The sequence below is a fragment of the Alosa sapidissima genome, chromosome 2 (assembly GCF_018492685.1).
Source record: "Alosa sapidissima isolate fAloSap1 chromosome 2, fAloSap1.pri, whole genome shotgun sequence".
NCBI lineage: Eukaryota > Metazoa > Chordata > Actinopteri > Clupeiformes > Clupeidae > Alosa > Alosa sapidissima.
Window position 1 is genome coordinate 7,177,237 of NC_055958.1, and position 24,301 is coordinate 7,201,537.

The following is a 24,301-nucleotide window of genomic DNA, read 5'->3' on the forward strand; positions in this document are numbered from 1 at the left end:
AAAAATGTTTTGGGGCTCCGCTCTAGACTTCTGGCCCCATGTGCTTGGTAAACCAATGTATTAATATAGTTGTTATTTACACCAACCCTGTCACCTTTTAATCTTAGAGGGTACTAAAATCACAGATTTATTTGAAACATTCATATTCAAAGTGAAGCACTAAGGCTAAAGTTGAATTGACAAATAACAAAATACAACTGCATTTATATTTGTTGTAAACAAGTACATCAGTTTAATGACTTGTTTTTCAACAGATTTGCAGAACAAATCCGCAAATGTGCATTAAATGAGCAATCTTCAACTACAAAATAAAACCAAAATAGACAAACATTAATAATTAACAATAAAATGTCCCAAAAAATAGATACTTATTCCTACTTCGTTCCTGGCTTTCAGGCATCTGCAACTCTGCAGTGGACGAACCTGCAATGATTAAATAAATACAGAAATAAATTTAAAAAAAAACTATGTTAAATGTGTCATGTCATATTAACAGGCTATGTAACCATTTGCCATCAAGAAAACCTCACCTTCTGTGTCATCAGCCATGGAGGCAGACACTTGATGAGGTAGAGTTAGTAGAGGTAGAGATGTGCTCCAAAGTACTTCAACAGTGTCTCTGAAAAAAAAAAGTGCATATTTGATCGAGCAGAATGAGTTTATTTTGCTATCATTACTTACACTCATCAACAAGCAATTCCACATGTAACAATTCATATTCTATTGGCAAATGAGGCATAATCAAACGTATACTTAATTGCAGTATGGTGAACGCTTAACATGGTGATCTACTGCAGCCTAAATATTAGGGTAGCACCGCTACATCACTTGCCACTATCTTAATCAAATTTAAGTCTATTTTCATTACAGAAGTCTCCCCACCCAACATGGTATAGTTTCTCAAACACTACCATCTCTCTCCAAAGATCTTAGAGCAGAGCGCACTACTGTTCCATCTTTGCCTATGAAGCTGGAATGTTACCGATGCCCAGAGTCGCGCTAGTCATTGGGTAGGGGTTGGGACTGGGAGCCTGGGCTTAGCCTGCTGTTGCTATCAGACTTACCATTATGTTACATATTATTGAACAGTAATAAACTATCAACACTTTCATGTGCGAAATCAGAAACAATCCCTCTGTGGTAAATTTGCCTTCAGCTACGTTTTCATGTAGCTACTGTAGTGCTAATGTCCACTTCAGTCAGCTAGCTAACTTTAATTTACAACATAAGCCCACCTAGAGCTAGGGTACATGCTTGATTGAACATCCAAAACAATCCCAATATCCTTGACATCTGAAATACACCTAGATAAATATATATTAATGGGAGACATTTCTCTGTTGATGGCAGGGATTTAGTTCTGGTGATGGCTTATATTCGATCATGACAGCTAGCTAGCTACCTCAAGCACAAAACATACTGTAAATAATCATGCAAACATACCTGTATCTTGCTCGTTTTTCTCCTCCTTTATAATTTTCTTCTTTCTGTTTTCGGCACTAGAGGGATACGTCCTGTTTTGTGACTTGTCTTAACAACTCACCGTCTCTTCCGATTTTTGAACTTGATGCAGTGTCTGCACGAATTGTCTATGCACCCGAGGTGTCTAGTTTATGCGCGTGACTCAAACAAAGATTGTTAAAGACTGCCAGACACAGTAGAGTAGAGGCAGGCATATTGATCATGAAATCAGAATTTTCTTGTTTTGAATTATTAATTGTTTCATTTATTCATTCATTGATGTCACTTGTTTACGTTATTTATTATGTAAAAAAAAAGAAAAAGAAAGAAAGAAACTCGATTTGTGTAAGAAAGAAACTCCATTGGGGGCCCCCTGGTGGCCATGGGGCCCCAAGCAGGCGCTTAGCTCGCTTATGCCTCGGGCCGGCCCTGCTCAATAGGGTGTAGATATGAGCTTACACTGTTTCACTGAAAACACAAAAATACAAGAAATATTTATTCTACATGACTTTAAATACACCACATTTGTTTTTGCTTATTGCCCGCATAAACAGGGCATGTGCAATAGTTGAATACGCGTGTCCTGTCCCCATTCAGCTAAGTGTTCTGTGAGTTTGTTGTTCATTATAAATATTGGGAGTGAGTCTGCAAATCTTACTTCGTTGTTGTCATATATTGCCTCCACAGTCTATGATTGCCACATAAATATTTTTTTTAGCTTAATTTGTGAGCACTTGTTCATAGTTTGCAGTAAGTTCAAGGATGTGACGTATACCGATATTTCTGTTTTCAGATCTGGAACATTTTGAAATCCTACCAGATGGGGCAGAAGTCATTGAGCAGTGGCAGCTTCTGATTTCAAGGACTTTGTTCACCTTTATTTACAGCATTTGCATCTGTGTCTTTAAAGTGATCTAATATGTATTGACTATGTACTAGCTTAGTACATATTAGTTTTTGTTATTTTAGTTTCACAAATTCAGTGGTTACCTGTAATGCTCAAGATATACAAGTAAAAAATCACCTTTACTTCTGCATCTGGGTCTTCAATTCAACCTACTGACTGAAGCTGACGGATTTGTATAAATGTTTTTGAAAGCACAGGCAAATTGGTTTGGCATGAGTTTTAATGTAATTCACAGTTCAGAAAAGTTCCATAAACATTTCCAAGTGCAAGTTCAGTGCCATCAACAGTAAATTTGCTTTCTGATATTTAAAGAACAGAAATGGTTTTGGCATAAGTAAAGGGTAGGTGTAACAGTCCATCAATAGACATAAAGTGAAATGTACTGTATAGTCTCAATGGGTTCAATATCACCACACCCCAGCCAAACCACTTCACCTGGACCTCTAGTCCCAGGTTAGAGCCCATGGACCTCCTTGCCGCCTCCTCCCCATGGTGAACTGCCAAAATAGAAAGGTAAACTTTTCATTAGTACCTATATATCTTACAAGATAATACAATAATGCAAACCAACACTACTTGTAATCAACAAAAGTAGTTATTGTACAATGCTGTAGTATTGTGCGATTTGAAATGGGTCTTCAGTGACAAACTACACTAATATTGGCATTGTTATGCCAAACACCGGACACTGTAACTGGATTTAACGTTTTGATAATAGCCTGATAAGAAGGGGAAATAAGGCAAGCTAACCGAACATGAACGCTGGATCGTGAAATGGCCACCGATGAGAAATTTCAATGTCATCTTAGACCAAGCTACCACTGACAACTTTAGAGCAATATAGCGATTTCAAAACGTGATATTAAGAGTTAATCAAAATGAATTCATGATGTACAAGTTAACGAATACCCTACTACGATTTTGTTATCAATTCACACCACACGTTGACAGAATACAGCGAGCTGGCTGATGTTATCGTAAATTAATTAACGTTACAATGATGGCTGCCACTGAGGATATGAGATGCTAACGTTAATCACAAAAAAATAAAGGCAAAGATACATTTTTGTTAGTATGAGTTTCTGAACCTGTAACGCTAAACTGCTAAATTACTCTACGTTATTTTACCGTAACTTCAGCAAGGGAGGGATAGCTAACGTTAGTTTATTTTACCTAGAAGCTAAAATCTGCAAACTCAACTCTTCTTTCTCAACTTTTCAACCGTTCACCCGAATACCTTTCAGCATACAAAATTAAAAAGTGTCTGAACATGGCATTAAGAAACATACATGAACTTCACGTTAGCAGATCAAACTTACCAGCAAATTATGTTACAGCAACGTCTGTGCCAGTCCATCTTGTAGGCCTAACGTTACAGATAGCTTAGCTGAGGCTGCTCGGCTGACGACGAGGCGGCATAGACAGTAAAAGAAAGGTTCACCGGCTTGCTCAGGAGGTGGGCGGGGTTAGGATTTCCCAAGGTTTTCCAAGATGGCGCCGCCCATACCCCCCATAAACGGCTTCATAACCGTTCTTCAGAAAATCTATGGGTGACGTCACAGACGCTTTGTCCATATTTTTTACAGTCTATGCCATTAAGTAAACAAATTACGTTGCCGCAATGTAGTGGCTTGGTAATTTTGATAAAGTTGCCTCTTGGTACTGTGAGTGACGTTGCCACAATGTTGCCTACAGGAAGTTGCCATTAAGTAAACAAATTACGTTGCCGCAACGTAGTGGCTTGGTAATTTTGATAACGTTGCCTCTTGGTACTGTGAGTGACGTTGCCACAACGTTGCCTACAGGAAGTTGCCATTAAGTAAACAAATTACGTTGCCGCAACGTAGTGGCTTGGTAATTTTGCTAACTTTGCCACTTGGTAACGCAAGTAATGTTGCGGCGACGTAGTGTTGTGGTCATTTACTTACCGTGATACGTCAAAGTTCAGAATTACACCATACGAGTATTAAAGGTTGTTTCCATGTCCAGCACAAAGATTACGTTTGAATGCTATGCTGGATATGTATGACAATTTCTAGTTTAGAATTTGTATTTCCATTTTATAGTGACAATAAAAGGCTCACCTTCAGACAGCAAAGCAAAACCCATAGGCTAACATGCTATAAAATAACAGATTTTTTTCTAAGTCAAACTATCTTCGAGCCGGAAAAATTAACCACTGGTTTGTATTGTTTATTCACTACCTAGGGATGACTCAATTCCCACAGAAACTATTTGTGCTCAACTAGGATTAATCCAGAACTACATAACAATTCTCAGTTCCACAAACTCTGACCCAGTTGAAAAAATAGCAATGACATATATTCGGATACTGAATTGATGAAGCATTTATTTTAAATGCATATACAGGGACCACATAAATAAATCACAACGACAATTATTTCTATTAAAACAACATTTGAAGTCAAATTCATGCGTTTCACAGATTGAAGTGATGTACTAACAAACCACATTGCAGGGTAGGCATTAGTCAACCAGTACAGAGCATAAAGGCCTTGGAGCGGCTGAGGTGGAGAGTAGCTAAAACAGTGACTGCTAATCAGAATCCAATCCTAATGTTAATGCTGTCTAGTGCAGTTTTGACTAAGATCTCCCTCTTGTTATCAATTACTGGCCACAATAACAGTCTTTTCTCCCAAAAACTCCACAATACTAATTTTGTAATCAAACACAGAGAAATTACAGTAAAAAATATTGCGTCTGTATGAATAATTGCAATGATAAAACTCTGATGAGAGCACAAATGACAACATACAGTACTGCAATGTCATGAAGAATGGCCATGAAGATTATTTTTCCCTAACAGGAATCTTGATTGTACTTTGTTTCAGTCACCTCAAAACAGTCATTGATCTTGAATTTTAGTACTCCGACTACTGTTGAATACATGCTAAAAACCTTTATGTTAATCATGTCACAAATTCTATGCAAGTTCTGCAAAACACCAATGCTGTTGTGAGGTTTTTTTTTTGTTTGTTTTCCATTTCAGAGGACAGCTACTGGCACCTCAACAACCCCACACAGAGGGCAACATAAAAAAAGTTTCTATTTTACAAAGGATCAAGACCACCAAAAAAAGATGCCTACACAGCATAAACTCACTTGCACACCCTAAAACTCGCCAAGGTCCTAGGTCAAGCTAAGCCTTATAAACACAATTTTCCACAGACCTTCCAACAAAACACACAAAGTAGCACACAGAGTAGCACTACATAGAAAGAAAGTAAACCCATCAAATGCTTCCACTTGAACAGGTAGACTAGGAATAATGGCCTGACAAGAAATGCGTTGAACAAGCTGGTGGCTGTATGGACAAGGCTTGAGGTGCAGCACAAATGTAATACAGCCATGGGTATATCATTTACTAATCACACTCTCACGCAGGACATTTTGCCCAATTAACAGAACTATATAAGAGGCTATTTCAAAATACTATCGGAAACAACAAACAAAGATTGTGGTCGGCATCTCCGATTTAAAACAGTGATTCACAAGGCATATAAGGGACAGGGAAACACTAGACCCCAAAGGTAACTGCCCCCCAGTTTTCTATCAAGCTGACGTTGTCCTTAAGCTGGTTCTGCTGTTGCAGCTGAGGGTTGTCAAGATGTCCTTTTGCCTCAAGTCGTCTTTAAAATGGTGGATCCCAGCATCTTCAGTTCGGTTCCTGGAAAAGGAAAAAAAAGGTAAGAATGTCTTACTTTCTGTTCACATACATACATTATGCTGAGAAACAGTTGAATAAAATATCCAGCGAAATGAAAAAGTGTGCGAGGGCAGCTATAAAAGAACAATTGTGTCTAACTAGCTGGGTTTGACAAATTGGTCTTGTTTTTATGCCTGTAGCTCACAGATAAGTGTGACCCATAGACTGTATATATTGTTCTATATATACAGTCTATGGTGTGACCAAGTAATCTCCATGCTTGGTCACAACTGAATGGTTCAAAATAGAATAATAAACAGACTAAATTAACATACAAATTAATATATAGTAATAAATATATAAGACATTTCTTAATAAATACACTTGTTACCAAAAGCCTTCAACTTTAATAATTTGTATGATCACCACTTTTAAATTAATGTTACTGCCCCTTTAAAACGCCTTCCTAGCCACGAGCTAGTATGAGTTAGACGCGAGCAAGTTCACCTAACGGAAAAAACGAAAAGACGCAAAATCATTCATCATGGGACAACATACAGCACAGAACTATATAGGAATTAAACAACTTTCACGTCTTTTCTATCACCAAACCGAGTCTGTTCTATCACATCTAAGCGACAATTTCGTGGTGCTTTCAATAGTATGACTGTTTTGGTGAGTTTCACTCTATTTCCTAAAGTGTAGGCTATATCTGTAATAACGTGAGTTCAATGAAGATATTACAGAACATGCTATAGATAGCTGCTAACTGTATAAAACCATCACCATTACCCAAATACAGCTCAGATCTGTAAGTGTTTTTATTGTTTTCTGATGTTTTTATGTTAGAAAGGGAAATGTGTTTAAGATTATTCCCTATCTTTTGACATTTCGTGGATTATTTTACGGTTAAATAACGTTACGTTAATTTAGCGTTTTGTGAGACAGTTTGGTGTTGCCATGGCGATACAGTCAGTGGCGAGGGAAATGGCATGTACTAACGTTATTTACTGAGTGTTTTATTTACTTGTATGGCCTGTTGTGCAGGTGAGTTTATCAGTTTTCTTTCTATGATACAGACAGTTAGATGCTAGCTGTGAGCTTCATCTCTCCCTGAGTGTTGGTGACACGCCCATTTTTGGGCCTGTCCTGTGGTTCATGGACTCGTATGCTTTCAGAAAAATAAAGTGTCTAATATCTGTAAGCGTTTGCCTGAAATTTGATCACAAATTCAATCTTATTACAGAAGCGATCATGAAATGGAAGCCAGGGCTGGAAGAGGAGGTGGAGCTCCTGATAGCTGAGGTCTTAAAACATGCCCCTGCAGCCCACACCAAAAGTTTAAGGTGAGTTGAAACGAGAGAGGCAAATATCCCTCTAAATCAATTATACGAACATGCCGACTATTGGGGAACAATTATCATATTTTTGTACACCACCTCAAAATGATATGCAGATCCATGCCCTACTTTTTAAGCTTGTTCACAAGACGTGGTTACTCGTCTTCATCTTCAAGCAATAACCTTGGCGGCTCGACACCATCTACACGACGCTGTTTTGTTTTTTTTAAACCGGTTATTATTTTCCCGTCATGATTTATGTGCACAATGTATCAGCCTTTTGTAGCCAAGTTACTGAAGCACACCATTAGCTTAACTTAGTTAAACATTAGCTAAGCTTACTACAACCTATGACCCTTTCTTTTACTGTCTATGCCTATGACTGACGCATGCTAATGTTTTCTCCAATAGTGCTCAGACCTAATGCAATATGTAGGCCTAAGCATTTGAAATCCCACATAAGTCACATACCTTGAAAATGAACTTTAGTACTTTAACAGCTGAATTGAAAACCAAATTGCATGTAGACTCCTTTTTTCATGCGACAGCTTAACAAACTGTTTCAACAATGTTTTGTCTTCTACGCGAATTAGGCCTAAATGTGAAGCCTCTGCACGGCCCGCGGCGCCATCGACTGGTCTGGCATATGCACTACTGTACTTTTAGCCGCTTTCACCTCTGTGTGCATGCAAGTTTTTTCCTTACCGGTAGGCCTATCGTTAAAGGTGTGAAAGCGGGAAGAGGAAATACACCCGATGGTTTTGTGTAGACATAGCCCAATTCTAGGCGAGACATCTTTGTGCAACAAGCTACAAAACTCCAAAACAATTAAGCTTATAGCCAAAAACGCATGACATCATGGTTCACTAACATTACAGCTATAGCAGCAATGTAAACTGTAGGCCTACAGTTTAGTTGCAATATGCTGGTGAATCAACACAAGATTATCTCCATCTTTATAAAGTAACTGTCAGACGTCGTACATTAAATGTGCATACCATATACCGGATCATACCGCGACCATTTCACTCTCACACTCGCGTTATATCAACGCATTTGCAATACTCAATAATGCTTCTAACGAGCACAGACTGATAACAGTATGAACTAAACTTAACAAAGGAGCAGTATCAATACTTACGGCCGGGTAGGCTATCTGAACGCACAGTTATAATAATAATATTAATACAGAAACACCATCCGCATCTCCAGTCCACTGCTCCGTTATTCCCGCGACTTGGTAGCCTACCGTCGGCGCCGGCATCCTCACACTTGATCTAGGCTACAAGTGCAAGGGCGAAGGAATGACCCAGCAGCAGCAAAAAAGTCTAGCGTAACCAGCTATTGGCATATCCTATTTAAGTTTTGACTGAATGTAAAATTAATATAAATGCACTCACCTGTTCTCTTTTATTTGTTCTTCACAGGGTCGGATGGAACAGCAGGTGGAAGACCATCCACAAAATGTAATTTCCACATTATTTTAAATAAAATATAATTTGTTAGTGTACAGTTGTCTTTTCTTTTGAATAGGCTCAACATTAGCAACAGCCAGTCAAAATGCAGGTAAAATATGAATGTGGCTTGTCTAGGCTATCTCAACTAGATTTTGTGCGTGGCAGTCATAAATTGATACTTGTTAGTGCAGCTGTCTTGAATAGGCTTGGGGTCAACATTAGCAACAGCCACCAGCCAGAATGCAGGTATATGAATGTGACTAGATTTTGTGGATTCTATGGGCAAATGAGGACTGCACATGCAGATCCGCCCTAACGTGCTGGCGACATTATGGCAACCTTTCTCAGGAAGGTTGCTACAATGTCGCCAGTGTGTCTTTTGGTTGCCGCGAGAAAACGTTGCCAAGATATGTTGCGGCAACGTAATCGCGTCTTTCACCCGTACGTATTGGCAACGTTAGAACTTACGTGGCGGCAACGTATGTTTGGTAATAAAGTTACGTAACCGCCACGTAACAGCGACGTAACTGTGCTCGTGTAACTACTATCCTGCTGATAAGTCATCTGATTATCGAGATTTTTACGTTCTTTCCATGTAGTAATGTATGATCTTACAACGGGACGTCCAGTTAGCTGGGCAGGAGCTCTGTGCAGTTTGTAGCCTATGGCTGAAGTGAAACGAGGTCAACGAAAATATTACTAGGCCAATTTGTGTCAATTCAAAAACACTTATTTATCCCCAAGGGGCAATTTACATAGTAGGCTACTTAAAATACAGTAGGTACAGTCAGTGTAATGTAATCTTGTAACTATCCTGCTGACATCTGATTGAGATTATTACCTTCTTTCCCTGTAGTAGCCTAATATGTGATCTTACAACTCTGGTAACTAAAACTGGAGACATTTGCTACTTTGTGCTACCTGCTCATTCAAAATTACGAAATAACAGCAGGGAAATTATGTTTGTTTTTACAGGTTATTAAAAGAATGACCCAGGTTCCTGAGGAGCTGACCTGAATGACCATCATGGCCTCAATCCGTTGTGCCTCTATATTCTTTGCAAAATGCAATGAATATTTACAGAGCTGACCATGGCCGTTTGAGAATCAGAGGAATGGAAAGGTGAGGACAATCTGATACAAGTGTTAGCAGTTACAGTATATAAATAAAATATTTTTAACCAATACACATTCATTATTGGTTCAGCATATTGCAAAAACACAGTTTGATCAACACCACAAAATGATAAACTTTATTTTATTTTTTTTCAACAATCGTCCAGTGATACTCTGATGTAAAATATTAAAAAATAACTAGAAAAGCATTTCCTGAAGGAAATACAGTGCATGAAAATGCAAAAAATATGATGTAAAATATCATACAGAGTAAAAACAAATTATATTGGTTGCTAGGTAGATGAGGTTTAATATAGTTGGAATGACTGAGCAGTTAAATAGGTGGATAGTTTATATAGTTAAATTATTTGTTTGGTAGATAAGGTTTAATATAGTTGGAATGATTGAACGGTTAAATAGGTGGATAATTTAAATGGTTAAATTATTTAGGTAGATAATTGACGATAACTGACAGTTGGAATGGCTCTAATGTTTGCTAGCAGTTATGCTAACTATGTTATCAAAGATAATAATGTTAACCAAGTTACTTAACTTAGTTAACTTAGCTAATGTTTTCATTTTTAGTAGTTATGCTAACTAGCATGTTAGCAATGCTAACATGTTAACTATGTTAACCATGTGACTTGGCTTACCTAGCTAATCATTTTTAGAAGTTATGCTAACTAGCATGCTAACATGTTAATTATGCTAACCATGTGACTTAGCTAACCTAGCTAATCATTTTTAGCAGTTTTGCGAACTAGCATGCTAACTATGCTAACCATGTTACTTAGCTAATCATTTTAGCAGTTTTTTTAAAAATGCTAACAATGTTAGCAATGTTAACATGCTAACTATGCTAACCATGCTAACTAGCTACAGTGGGTAGGAGTCATAGTTGATGACAAGTAACAGTTACAATGGCTGAAAACTGCCAGTCTCAGGCTTTAAGCATACAAACTGGCCCTATTAAGACTACACATCCTGTTCAACTGCTTCCTCTGCCAAAAACTGTTTCAAAATAAAAGTCCTCACTACAATATTTCACTGTTAAACAATTTAACCCTTTAAACTACTGAACTTTTTAACAGTTCAGCCATTGTAACTGTTACTTATCATCAACTATGACTCCTACCCACTGTAGCTAGTTAGCATGGTTAGCATAGTTAGCATGTTAGCATTGCTAACATTGTTAGCATTTTTAGCAAAACTGCTAAAAATGATTAGCTAGGTTAGCTAAGTAACATGGTTAACATAGTTAGCATGTTAGCATGCTAGTTAGAATAGTTAGCATACCTACTAAAAATGATTAGCTAAGTTAGCTAAGTCACATGGTAAGCATACTTAACACGTTAACATGCTAGTTAGAATAGTTAGCATACCTACTAAAAATGATTAGCTAGGTTAGCTAAGTCACATGGTTAACATAGTGCTAGTTAGCATAACTACTAAAAATGAAAACATTAGCTAAGTTAAGTAACTTGGTTAACATTATTATCTTTGATAACATAGTTAGCATAACTGCTAGCAAACATTAGAGCCATTCCAACTGTCAGTTATCGTCAATTATCTACCTAAATAATTTAACTATTTAAATTATCCACCTATTTAATCGTTCAATCATTCCAACTATATTAAACCTTATCTACCAAGCAAATCATTTAACTATATAAACTATCCACCTATTTAACTGTTCAGTCATTCCAACTATATTAAACCTCATCTACCTAGCAACCAATATAGTTTGTTTTTACTCTGTATGATATTTTACATCATATTTTTTGCATTTTCATGCACTGTATTTCCTTCAGGAAATGCTTTTCTAGTTGCTTAAGTGCTCTATTGTGATGTCATCAGCCCATGTTAAGTCTATGGGGAAATTTTGAACAGTTTTTAATTAATAGTTTAAAAAGTATAAAAGTTACAAAGCTGAAAAATACATAGCACTCTTGTCCTAAGTAAGACCTACGTAACATAGTTTGAATGAAGTTTCTACGTTAAACGGTTGAAGCTGCATTAAATGCGTTAGAAGAATAAGAAGCCTAGGAAGAACAGTACAGTGCATTTTCATGCACTGTAAATAGTAAAAAAAAGAAGTGCTTTTCCACCCTGTTCTCGTTGCAGGCAATGAAGTGACTTGGCCTACAGGTCTTTTGTGAGCAGGAGCTGGGGTTTCCTTAGAAGAAGCGTCCGTGTCATGATCCCCTTGTGTGTGGTGCTACGCATATGGAGGGAACTTCCAGATACTTCAGGGCAGTACGTTGGATTCAGACCCCTTTTCGACTGAACCGCGTGACACATGTTCAGCAACAGCATCCTCCATGGAAGGTCTGTCTAGCTGAGCACACAAGTCCTGGGGCACAGGAATCCGCTGGACGGCATCCCAATAAGGAAGAGGGTCTTTGATGATCTCGAAGAGGACAAGAAAAAGGACTTATATTGGATACTGTAATACAGATAAGTTCTTTTTAGTGCCTATACTGTTGCACATTTTGATTTGTTGTTTGTAATAAAAACATATTTTATTAAACTTACAAATTGTTTGGCAAGTCTGTACATAGTTTCTCCTTGGCTGTCTTCTGTTGTGGGGACTCCGCATTCTCATTGAAGTGCATGGCTGCTAGATAAAACCTAAACCAAACAACAGAAATGTTGTAACACAAGTGAAAGTCACTTTTGCATGCACACACCAAGCTGTTAACTCACAGCAAAAGCACTTGCTAATATTCTAAGCTCCGCAAGATGCCACACTTAGAGCATCTGTTTGACATGCTGCTGTTCTTGTAATGTTCTAAAATAAGAACGTGCAAATAAATCCATTGTATCTAGACAACACGGTTTCAACATATCGACTAGATATCATTTGAATTGATAACGTGAAGTTGTTTCCACTTCTGACGTCAAAAACATATGTGTTATATGGGTATGGGTTAAATTACAGCTTAGCAACCAAATTATCGTGTTACTCAGCTTCAGTTAGCTACTGTATCTTGCTGAGAACAAAACCTGTCAGAGATCTCGACAAACATGCATAGTAAAATGTAGGTTAACATGACAACACAGGTTTTATCCGAATGACACACAGGAAAATTAAATAGCCTTGCCAATGAACTAAATCACACATTCTACTTGCTAGATACACGTTAGCATGGCTAATAACTGCTTAGCGACAAAATAATACTTACAGCATGCGGTTGTGATGACCTTACGGTCGGAACAGCCCCTCGTTTCAGTAACAGCAGCTTAGCAAATCCTGCTTAACTGTACAAGGTTTTGAAAACTGCCTTCGGTGAAATGTTTTGCAAATTAATAACGGAGTGTCGAACTTGGCAGGGATCTTCTTCTGGTAGAAAAACATTATCCATGCCCCTCAAACTTTTGAATCCTTGGGAAGACTATGGAAAGTCTCAGCTTTCTTTGTAGCCTAAGTTTCAACCTGGAACACTGCATTTACGACCGTGGCTCATTTTCGATATCCTTGAAGAACTGTCTGCTTTATAATTCCTGTGGAAGTAAACGAGCAGGCAGCTAAACTAGTGTTTGTCTCATCTTCGCTCTCCATTCACGTTCCTGGGCTCAGAGCACCAGTGGGCTGGTCTGTATGTAAATTTTGAGGCGTGACAAATGTACAGGCCAGAGCCAAATAAGGTACCGCCTGCGAGTTTGCGTAAACTCGCAGCTTCTTTTGGATTCGCCCGTTTTATGGCGGGAGTTTCGAATTGTGAGATTTGCATTGGAAGGAGGTGTCGGTGGGGTTTTGAAGTTCTCTTTATGTCCATTTCACCCACTGAACTATCACTATTCATCTATGACAAAGTAAACTCGGTTTTGCATTCTATGACCCCTTTAATTATGAATGTTCTATCGAACGTATTTTTTATTGATATCGATTACATGTCTATTGCGATACATATCGCTATCGTTTTATCGCCCAGCCCTTGCTCAATAATAACAATTTTAACATACGCATAAATACTCAGCCTTTCATGCACGTAGTCTATTGACATTGACTGATACACTGCCCTCTGGTGGACAGAACATATAGAACTTAAGTTTGATACCAATATCGGCCTTACTAAAGACATTTAATGGTTAAAATATTATTAATACATATTCGAATATATTCAAATTTTAATATTAATAAACAAACGAACTTCGAATATGATTTTTGGGCAAAAGTCAAAGCCCTATAAAGCTATAGGTGCATTTGTTCGGTCTAGAGCAAAATGGCTTGAGGAAGGAGAACAAAATTCACATTACTTTTTTAATTTGGAAAAACGTCATTCTAACTACAACAGGATTAATAAACTGAACATTGATGGGGTTATTACAGAGGACCATCGTGAAATGGCCAACTTCTGCAGTTACTTTTAAAAAAAAATTATATAGCTCAAGGTTCTGCCAGGCTTCAGCAGATACCTTATTGAACTCTCTCTCAGTTAAAACTATTGATGAGAGTGAAACAAAGTTATGTGACCAGCCTATCACCAAAGAAGAGGTTAAGGACGCTATCATTGGCCTAAAAAACAATAAAGCGCCAGGTACTGATGGTCTAACTTCAGAGTTATATAAATCCTTTATCAGTGAACTTACCCCTTTTCTATATGAAGTTTTCTCTGAAAGTATAATAAAAGGATGTCTTCCTACCACCATGACTCAAGGGTTGATCACATTAATTCCCAAACCCAACAAGGATGTGTTGCTCATTGAAAACTGGCGCCCGATCTGCCTTCTTAATAATGACTACAAGGTGTTTGCTCTCCTCTTAGCTAAAAGACTTAAGATGGTCCTCCAATCTATTATCGCAGAGACTCAGTCTGGGTTTATGACCAAAAAACACATTACAAACAACATCAGACTAGTCCTGGACATATTAGATTACCCTGAGCTAATGGAGGATAAAGGGTTCATCTTATTTTTAGATTTCTATAAAGCATTTGACACGGTCGAACACCAATTTATTTTACAATCTTTGACAAAATTTGGATTTGGTAATTATTTTTCTTCTGCTATTGAAACTCTCTATAAAAATGGGAACAGCTCTGTGAAACTCATGGGTGGTACTTCTCCTAGATTTGATCTGTCCAGAGGCATTCGACAGGGATGCCCCACCTCCCCATACCTTTTCCTTTTAGTGGCACAGCTTTTAGCAGACCACATTAAATCCAGTAATGTAAAAGGTATCTCTATTGTGGGTAGAGAATTATCCATAACTCAGCTGGCAGATGACACAACGCTTTTTAAAAAAAAATTATCAGCAAATCCCTGTTGCGATAGAAGCGATTGATGTGTTCTCCAAGGCCTCAGGTCTTTACTTAAATATAAACAAATGCGAACTAATGGCTATTAAGGAGTGTTCTGTTAATTCCCTGTATAACATCCCTGTAAAAGATGAAATCAGATATTTAGGAATATTACTCACTAAAGATCAGCAAAGAAGAATGTCATCCAATTTTAATCCCATCTTAGAAAAAGCTAAAAAAAAGTTTAACCAGTGGCTCTTAAGAGATTTGTCAATAAGAGGTAGAATTCTAATTACTAAGGCAGAGGGTATATCTAGACTGACTTATGCAGCGCTTGCTCTGCACCTTGACAAGAAGTTACTTGCAGAAATTGATAAAATGCTCCTCAACTTTGTCTGGAAAAACAGATCCCATCACTTAAAGAAAACAGCACTAATGAACTCATATAATAATGGTGGTCTTAATTTTCTTGATTTTACTACTCTAAATAGCTCTTTTAAGCTAAAGTGGTTGAAACAGTTTTTCCATAGTCCAACTTCTATCTGGAATATTATACCTTCTCATAACCTGATGATATTGATAAAATTCCTGTCAAAATGTCTTCCTTTCATCGTCAGGCCTTCCTCTCGTGGTGCCTCATCTACAAACACAATTTCTCTCCTCACAAATATTACATTTGGAACAATAAGGATATCTATCCTTTTCAAGCGTAAATCTCTCTTCTTAGAACAGTGGTTCAACAACAATATTATTTGGGTAGATCAGCTATTTAATAGGGATGGCCTACTTTTCACTTATGATGAATTCCTTTCTGAATACAATATCCCTGTAACACCAGGTGACTTTGCTAGAGTTTTTGGAGCCATTTCATCTGGTGTGTGTATGCTATTTAGGTCCCAACCAAGAATTAGTTATGAACAAATGTTCTTACTCTCTCCAACCCACACTAAAGTGGGCAGAGCATGTTTGTCAAATGAATTCAGTGTCAGCAGACTAATGAGAGCTCTACTCATGAGGGATGTGGCTGCTGCTCCTTCTGCAGTGTCGTGTTGGAATCAGCTTGTGGATGGGGTTAGGTGGAGGAGGGTTTGGGTTCTTCCTAACAAAACCGCACTCAGAACAACCAAAAAACAACCAAAGACAACCAAACGGGAACGTTGTGTGAAGGTACTGTGCAACCACAGGAGAACGTTTTAGTTGGTTGGTTCCCTTAACGTTTAGGGAACGTTAGAATCCTTAGGGAACGTTCCCTAACCGTTAGTTTTTGGTTTGGTTCGAACTAACCTTTGGGGAACCATACAGTACACTAACGTTCCCGAACGTTCCCTTAACGTTTTGTGTTAGTGGGGTTAGTGTCATCTTTGGCCAGGTGCGAGGCCCATCAGATGCGAGGCCATGGGCGATGGCCCAAATATTGCTGTTTTCATGAATACAAAAGTTGGGTGACCCTCCCTCCTAGAATAAAAAAAAATGGCTGACCCTCCCCTCAACAAAGAATAAAAAGACATGACCCTCCCCTATTTTCCTCCGGTGGTCCATTCCATAAATAGCCTACCGAACGGTCCCTTAGGTATGAGTCAAAATAGGGTCTTTAATATTGAGAGCTTGTGTAAAGATGTTCACACGTGTAATAAAGTTTTGCAGCTGTGCAAAAGAAGTTCTGTATGTGCAAAGACATTTCGTACCTGTAGAAATATTTTGTACATGTGTGAAAGAAATGTGTATTTGTAGAAATTTTGGGGTTTTACAGATGTTGTTTTACAGATCCGCATTCCCCCCCCCCCCCACATATGTACAAAACATTTCTACATATACACATTTCTTTCACACAAGTACATAATATTTCTACAGGTAGCCTATATATTTTTTCACACATGTACAAAATATTGGGAGACAGAAATATCAGTTTTGGGCGGGTCAGATCATTTTTCTGATATAATGAAAAATATCATTACAGTTGGCTACAATACAAGTCAACTCCTATTTTCACTGTAGGAACATTTTAATGTAAAGCGATTTCAGACACCCCTATTATGGACCATACCATTTGTAACCACCGTGGCGTGCGATGCAACGGAGATAGAGAACGACTTGAACTTCTCAAGCAAGTGTCAACATTGAATGACAAAACGCTAGGTAAATTCCTCAAGTAGGCTAAATTCTGCTGGCATGCATGGGTAAATGTAAGCTGCTAGCAGACGTCTAGCTTGTTGAAAATGTGCTATTTTACAACCTTCATGTATTAACATGTTTTGTTCTTTCATAGCTCTTGTAAAGGTGGCTTTTTGTAAAGGTATTTTTTGGTATTTCAGTGCACTTAACTTCTAACTTTTGAGAGTTGATCAAAACAGTTCTCTTTTGGATATATAATAACAATGAGATATTCTGTAGCCTACTGATTATCAGTTTGTTGCATGTTTAGACCTTGTATGTGTGTTGCACAACACATTTTGCACTCATAGAAGAGGTGAAAGAGCAGTACCCCCCAATTATGGTGGGGTAATTCGCACTCTGCATGGGAACATTTCATATGATAGATGTTAATATTAACTATAGTAGCCTATAGGAAATAGGCCTAACGTATGGATAGCACGGGATCGGGATAGAAGAATGATGTAGGCCTAGCCTATGCAGAATAACTTACACAATGCCTAGCCTATACAACCAGTTCAGCTTGACATAGGAAGTTATAATGATGCATGAACATACACCTGAAGGCTATAAAATCCTGTAAAACATTGATAGGCTATGGCTATATTTGTCATAAAGGGATAACATTATATTACCTTGTTCATATTGACTTTTCATTTAACTATCAATGGTCATTTTTAGTCTGTGGCCTACAGCAGTATTTTGAGAGAAGAAATTAACAAGAAGAACTACTGTTCTCACCCTGCCTCCGAGGGAAGCCATGGTTTACATTAAGCCAGGCCAGGTTTTGTTACTGTTACCTGAGCTGGCCACTCAGATAGAGCCTTTGTTTTGTTCAATAAAAATGTATTAGTCTCTTTTGGGGCCTTTCATTGTCAAAATGATAAAAAGAAAATCCTCATATTTTTCTCTATGTAAACAGGCTAAAAATGCTGGATGCATTTGTTCCCATTTTTCTTCATTTGTATTCTTATGGTTGCTAAACATTGCATTGGTTAAGACAGACAAGGCAGCCCAGAACAAATTTATACATTTTTCGTGCCAGCTTTTATCACATTCTCTGAGCCATAATGGGGGCTTTGGCCTTATAATTCTTCAACTGAACCTGTGAATCGCCTCAGGTGAGCACTGACATCAATGAACGCGGCCAGAGTATCCCTGGGCTAAACCTCAAAGACAACAAATTAAGCTGGCCAGAAAGAGGATCGAAAAGGTGTCGTGCCGCGGAGAACGTCTGTGTGGTGTTGTTGGGTTCTTTTCTCCCCACCAGGGCGGTGATAATGTGGATACGGCCAAGCTGAGGCCACTACGCTCCAGTGTTTTTTCTGCCTTGTCCTTCTCTTTTTTTATACTGATGGGAAACGCGTCCCAAGCCATCTGCTTCCCGGCCCACCACAGGGATGGCTGTCAGACTCAATGTGCTCAGCAAGCAGAAAGGGAGACGACGTGGCACATCTCCCCGTAACTCAGCTCATCCACAAATGCAGCAGACAAAAAAGCACACACACACACATAATACAAAAGACAAAAACAAAACAATTATTTAAAAAATGGGTGTTGGACTATTACCACTATGCCCCAAATCAGCCGGCCCCAAATCATGGCGAATGGGCACTTCTGGCTGCCATACACTTGGCTGCCCACCTCGCCTTGGCCGAGGGCCATTATATTAGCCAGGCGCCAGGGAGCTGAGCACTGAGCTGGCTCTGGCATCGCAGACACTGGCATGGGCATGCAGCCTGTCCAAGCCACACAGACACACACGTTCCCATCAGCCACTGTCACCTGTTTGTGCTCCCCTAATCAGTCAGCCCAGCACAACAAAACGCCTGCTTTTGATATCTTACTGGCCGGTCAGCTGGGCATCAGCGAGATCCAACTCAAATGGAGCAGGACCTGTTGTCATGCATAGTCAGAAGCAGAGGCGATTCTAGAGTCTGTGGGGGCCCCAAGCAAAAATTCCAACAAGTGTTATCACCATTATGTTATATCACCAGGTTATTATGTTAAATAATAAAAATACAAAAAGCGTATTATAAAAATTCTTATATATTTTGACATGTATCTCACCACTGCAAGCTGGCAGCTTGACTTGCCTTACATGTGTGTGTAGAGCAGACTGTCCTGAATCTGGCAATATCATTGCCATGGTGGGAGGATTCTCTGAGCAATTTACAGACATATGAGGTGTGCGCCTTACAGAAATAAATGGGCATTTTTTTTATTTAGTGATGAAAAATGACCTTTCTACGCTCCATATCTGTGACACGAACTGATCTGGCCTGACTTGATGCGAGTTTGCGTGTTAGTGGTGTATGCACTCATAATGATTCTCTACAACAACACAAACAACTTTTTACTGCATTGCCATGAACAAAGTAGAGGCAAAAAATGGGTTTCTTTGTTGAATAAATTGGGATGCAATGCAGGAATTTGCTAGGATCTCAAAATCTGATTATGAACATGCTTTTTGCCATAGAGAAACACACAATAGCGTTGGATTATAAACATGCTTTGTCACAAAAACAGACAAAACGTTGGGTAAGTCCAGCTATATGAAGTTATTATTTTACTGCCACTTCGTCTGTTTTATAACCCAGAAGGATGTACTTGGTATCAAATGATAGCTCTGTGTCTCCTCTTTCATCTGAAATGCGTGGCATAATCTATCCCAGTGGTTCTCAAATGGGGATACGCGTACCCCTGGGGGTACGTGAGATTTTAACCCTTAAACGTTAAAGTATGAAGATTGAAAAAAATCATGAAATTAAATCAAATTGCATCATATTTACAGTCTCTGCGTTCATCTGCCCACCCATTACTCTCGTTTGAATTACTCGCGAACGCGTGATCGCATAGATATGGCAAGCATATCAGATGAAAGAGGAGACACAGGGCTATCCATTGGTACCAAGTATGTCGATCCTTCTGGCTTATGAAAACAGACGAAGTGACTGAAAAATAATAACGTCATGTACAAAAACCAACTGCACACCCATTACTCTCAGGTCAGATCAGTTTGTGTCGATATGGAGCGCAGAAAGGTCATTTTTAATCACTAAATAAAAAAATGGCATTTATTTCTGTAAGGCGCACACCACATATGTCTGTAAATTGCTCAGCCCCAGAGAATCCGTCCACCGTGGCAATGATATTGCCAGATTCAGGACAGTCTGCCCTACACACACATGCATGTAGAGCTATGAGCTTGCTGTGGTGAGATACATGTCAAAATATAAGATTTTTTATAATACGCTTTTTATATTTGAATTCTTTAAAAATCAAAATAAAATCAATGCTAGTACTAATACCTGAAATGATGGCAGATCTGGATAGCCTAGACTCTGTCGAAAAAAAAACTATATATAATATGTGTGTGGGCACTTACAATGACCAGAATAAATCCTTATGAATAAAGGTAGTGAAAATGCCCTAAAAAAAACTAAGGGTTAAAATATACATATATTTAAAAAGTAGAATCCATGCAAATACTTAAAAACAATTATTTAATAAATATTTCAGGAAAAAAGAAGTTGTATGTGTATGTGTATGTGTTTATTAGTTCCAAAGTTTAATCAATTAGACACTGATGGCACAGTGCTCTGTTTTAAGTTTTTTTTTCTCAACTAAAAATGCTTTGCGCTGGTTAGGGGGTACTTGGCTGAAAAAATATTTCACAGGGGGTACATCACTGAAAAAAGGTTGAGAACCACTGATCTATCCGATCACGGGTCCGCGAGTAATTCAAACGAAAGTAATGGGTGTGCAGTGTTATTGGTTTGTACATGATGTTATTAATTTGCAGTCACTTCGTCTGTTTTTATAAGCCAGAAGGATCGATATACATGGTACCAATGGATAGCCCTGTGTTTCCTCTTTCATCTGCTTGCTTAACTAGTTGTAACTGTCGCTAGCTAGCTGAAGTTTACTGTCGTATAGATGTAGCAAACCATGTTCAATCTTTCTGCCAATTAACATTAGCCTACTATAACTTCATTGAGTAGGCTAAATGGCAAACTCCGATCCGTCTTCACTGCACCCTCGATTGACGTAGCACACAACACTCTGATCTTACATACATGCACGTCACACGCACAACACAACACAAAGATTCACAAACAGTTAATTAAATTAATTTATTTTCTTAGTATTTACATTTTATAAAATGTTATAAGTAATAACAGTTGTTTAAAAAGAAACAAATTGTTTTAAAACATTTTACCTTTCATTAGTTCATTTTCTTTCTGTCATTGTTAATAAAATAAACCGAGATGTATCCAGACCAATAGAGGGCGCTCCCAGAGTGATGGGATTACGACGTGGGTAATGGCTTGATCGTAGAATAAACAGTCGTGAGAAGCCATTGACACGTGTCTGTTGTTCACAGATTGGGATAAATGCTACAGAGCCACGCTCGCACCCGGGCGTGGTGGTAACATTTTGGGGGCTCGTCCGGGATCGGCGCCACCTAGTGGACGACGCTGATCAACAAAGAACTACAGGATCGTGACTTCTAGATGCAACGAGTTGAGCAGTAATATCCAGGTTCCAGACATGACGGAGCTACAGCAACTGCTCGTCGACATCAAACGGCAGCTGTACCGACTGGCTGGTGCTGCTAACGTCGACGTGCCTGCCCGGCTGGCTAAAGAATGCCATGGGCTAGCGACAGGTGACTTGCCAGGTGCTGACGCGTCAGAGGTGGAACTCCTTGAATTCATGATCGACTTCGTGGGAAGTGATGCATTGAAGGAGATGGAGGACCAGGGACTGTCTCACCTGTTGTCTCTTCGCGACCTCAACGATCAACGAACTGCAGCAACCCGCCACGCCTGTAACTCCTGTGAACAAGAACATTGTCACTCTGGTAACCACTGTACCAGTGCTACAGTCAAGGACTCCTACACCAGCACCGACCGCTGTTGTAGCGGACCAGGTATCAGGTTATGTGAAGTTGTCAGATGTTGCCACATTTCTGCCTCGCAGAGAGTTTAAAATTCATGGCGGTTAGCTATCTGACTCCGATTCAGACCTAAGTTTTAACAACATCTGTAAGCAGATAGATGAGGGTATTGCCCAAAGGTTCACTGAATCAGAGATTATTAGAGCTGTGTTAAAGATCATTAAGCCAGGCACATTCAAGAACATGCTGATCACTAAAGATACATTGAGTGTAGCTGAATTGAAGCGTTTTTTACAAACACACTTAAAAGACCAAAGTAGTGCAGAACTGTTTCAGGAACTGAGCAGTACTAGACAGTTAGATAAAGAGACTCCCCAGCAGTTTGTCTACAGGTTAATGGGGTTGAGGGAGAGTGCTGCTTGCTACTCAGCAAACTGAGTCAGAATTTCAGTATGACAGTAAGCTTGTGCAGGGAGTATTCATTCACTCCCTCTATCAGGGATTTAATGAGAACTGCACATACATTCGTACTGATATTCGTACCATGCTCTCAAGACCACACGTTACAGATGACACTATCTTAGAGATGATCACAAACTCTGTTAATGCGTAAACTGAGAGACAGAAACGTTTAGGGGGTACAACTAAATCTAAAGTTGCTAGTGTTAGTGCCACATCAGCAGATAATAATGATGGACAGAGCAACAAATTCCAAGCCGAGGTGAAAGCATACCATGATGCCATCCATGACCTTACCGCTCAGGTGTCTGCTTTAGCCAAAAATTTAGAACGAATGGTGACACCTAGGGAAACAGTAGTGCAAAACCAACAGCCCGAAACCTCACCCAGTCCAAAACCAGTTGTCAAGCTTGAAGCTAAGGTGTAATGCAAGCTCTGTTTGTCTCAGGGAAATGACCGCTGCACCCATTGTTTTAAGTGTGGACAGTCAGGCCACCGTGCTGTGGGTTGTCTTTCTCAAAAGAAATTATCAAAGAAAGTGCAGAGAAAGCAAACAGTGTCAGTTTATGTGATCTCCTGTCTGAGGCAATGAATGTACAGAGGAAAACTGCTGAATGTCTAGTCTCCACTGTCAAACAAGTACAGACAGTGCCAAGCATCGGTGTCGTAAGACTAGGTAAGATCGGAGTGAAGATTAACCGTGGCCAGCTACAAGATGTGCGGTGTCGCATGAGGTCATAGCCTGAGGGAGGAACTGTAATGTTTGAACCATGTCTTGAAAATACGATGCCTGAAGGTTTAGAGTTGTTTCCTGCATTGTTGAATGTTCCTCATGGTGCCTCCAAGATTGTGCCAGTGCCAGTATACAATGTTACACAGCACGATATCTACTTACCTCAGCGAACAGTATTGGGCACACTTGAGTCAGTAGCACATAGCAGGCCAGTAGACACTGGGCCAATGTTCCAGCAACATGTTAAGCGAAAGCAAGAACACAGTCAGTACTCAGCCAATGTATGTTCTACCAATACAGAGAGTGTGCTGAAGAACAATAAAAAGAAAATGAACTAATGAAAGGTAAAATGTTTTAAAACAATTTGTTTCTTTTTAAACAACTGTTATTACTTTGTAACATTTTATAAAATGTAAATACTAAGAAAATGAATTAATTTAATTAACTGTTTGTGAATCTTTGTGTTGTGTTGTGCGTGTGACGTGCATGTATGTAAGAAGAGTGTTGTGTGCTAAAGCAACCCTTTACACTCTCCCCCACTTAAGAGCTGTCTCCCGACAGTTTTCTCTCTATTCCCCTACTTTTGTCTGCTGGTTTCTAAATTCTACATGCTTCCCTACTCTTCTCTTACCCTCAATAACTGTAGTAACTGTAGCTATTACTGGGATGCTGGGAATACATTGGTGGGATATAGTATGGTGTGCAACCATGTACCACAGGGAAAGGGTAGTCAGGAGTGGACAGAAGAGCATTGGCTTCAGCCCTACATGGTCTGTATACTGGTTGGCCAAGGTTGTCGTATGTCAACATTTCCTTTGGTCGCACGACCCTACTTGATCTTCTCACTCTCTCTTAGATCTACATT

At 39.0% G+C, this 24,301-nt stretch overlaps 2 long non-coding RNA genes across 2 annotated transcripts; one reads left to right on the forward strand and one right to left on the reverse strand.

Annotated features, from left to right (window-relative positions):
- Nucleotides 1–6,561: 6,561 nt before the first annotated feature.
- Nucleotides 6,562–12,371, forward strand: LOC121688248. Its single transcript, XR_006024534.1, has 5 exons — nucleotides 6,562–6,710; nucleotides 7,282–7,381; nucleotides 8,803–8,841; nucleotides 9,808–9,954; nucleotides 12,072–12,371. It is a non-coding gene; the product is annotated as an uncharacterized LOC121688248 (long non-coding RNA).
- On the reverse strand, nucleotides 12,223–13,342 carry LOC121688251. Its single transcript, XR_006024536.1, has 3 exons — nucleotides 13,133–13,342; nucleotides 12,483–12,578; nucleotides 12,223–12,357 (listed from the first exon to the last, which is right to left on the reverse strand). It is a non-coding gene; the product is annotated as an uncharacterized LOC121688251 (long non-coding RNA).
- Between the last annotated feature and the right edge of the window lie 10,959 nt (nucleotides 13,343–24,301).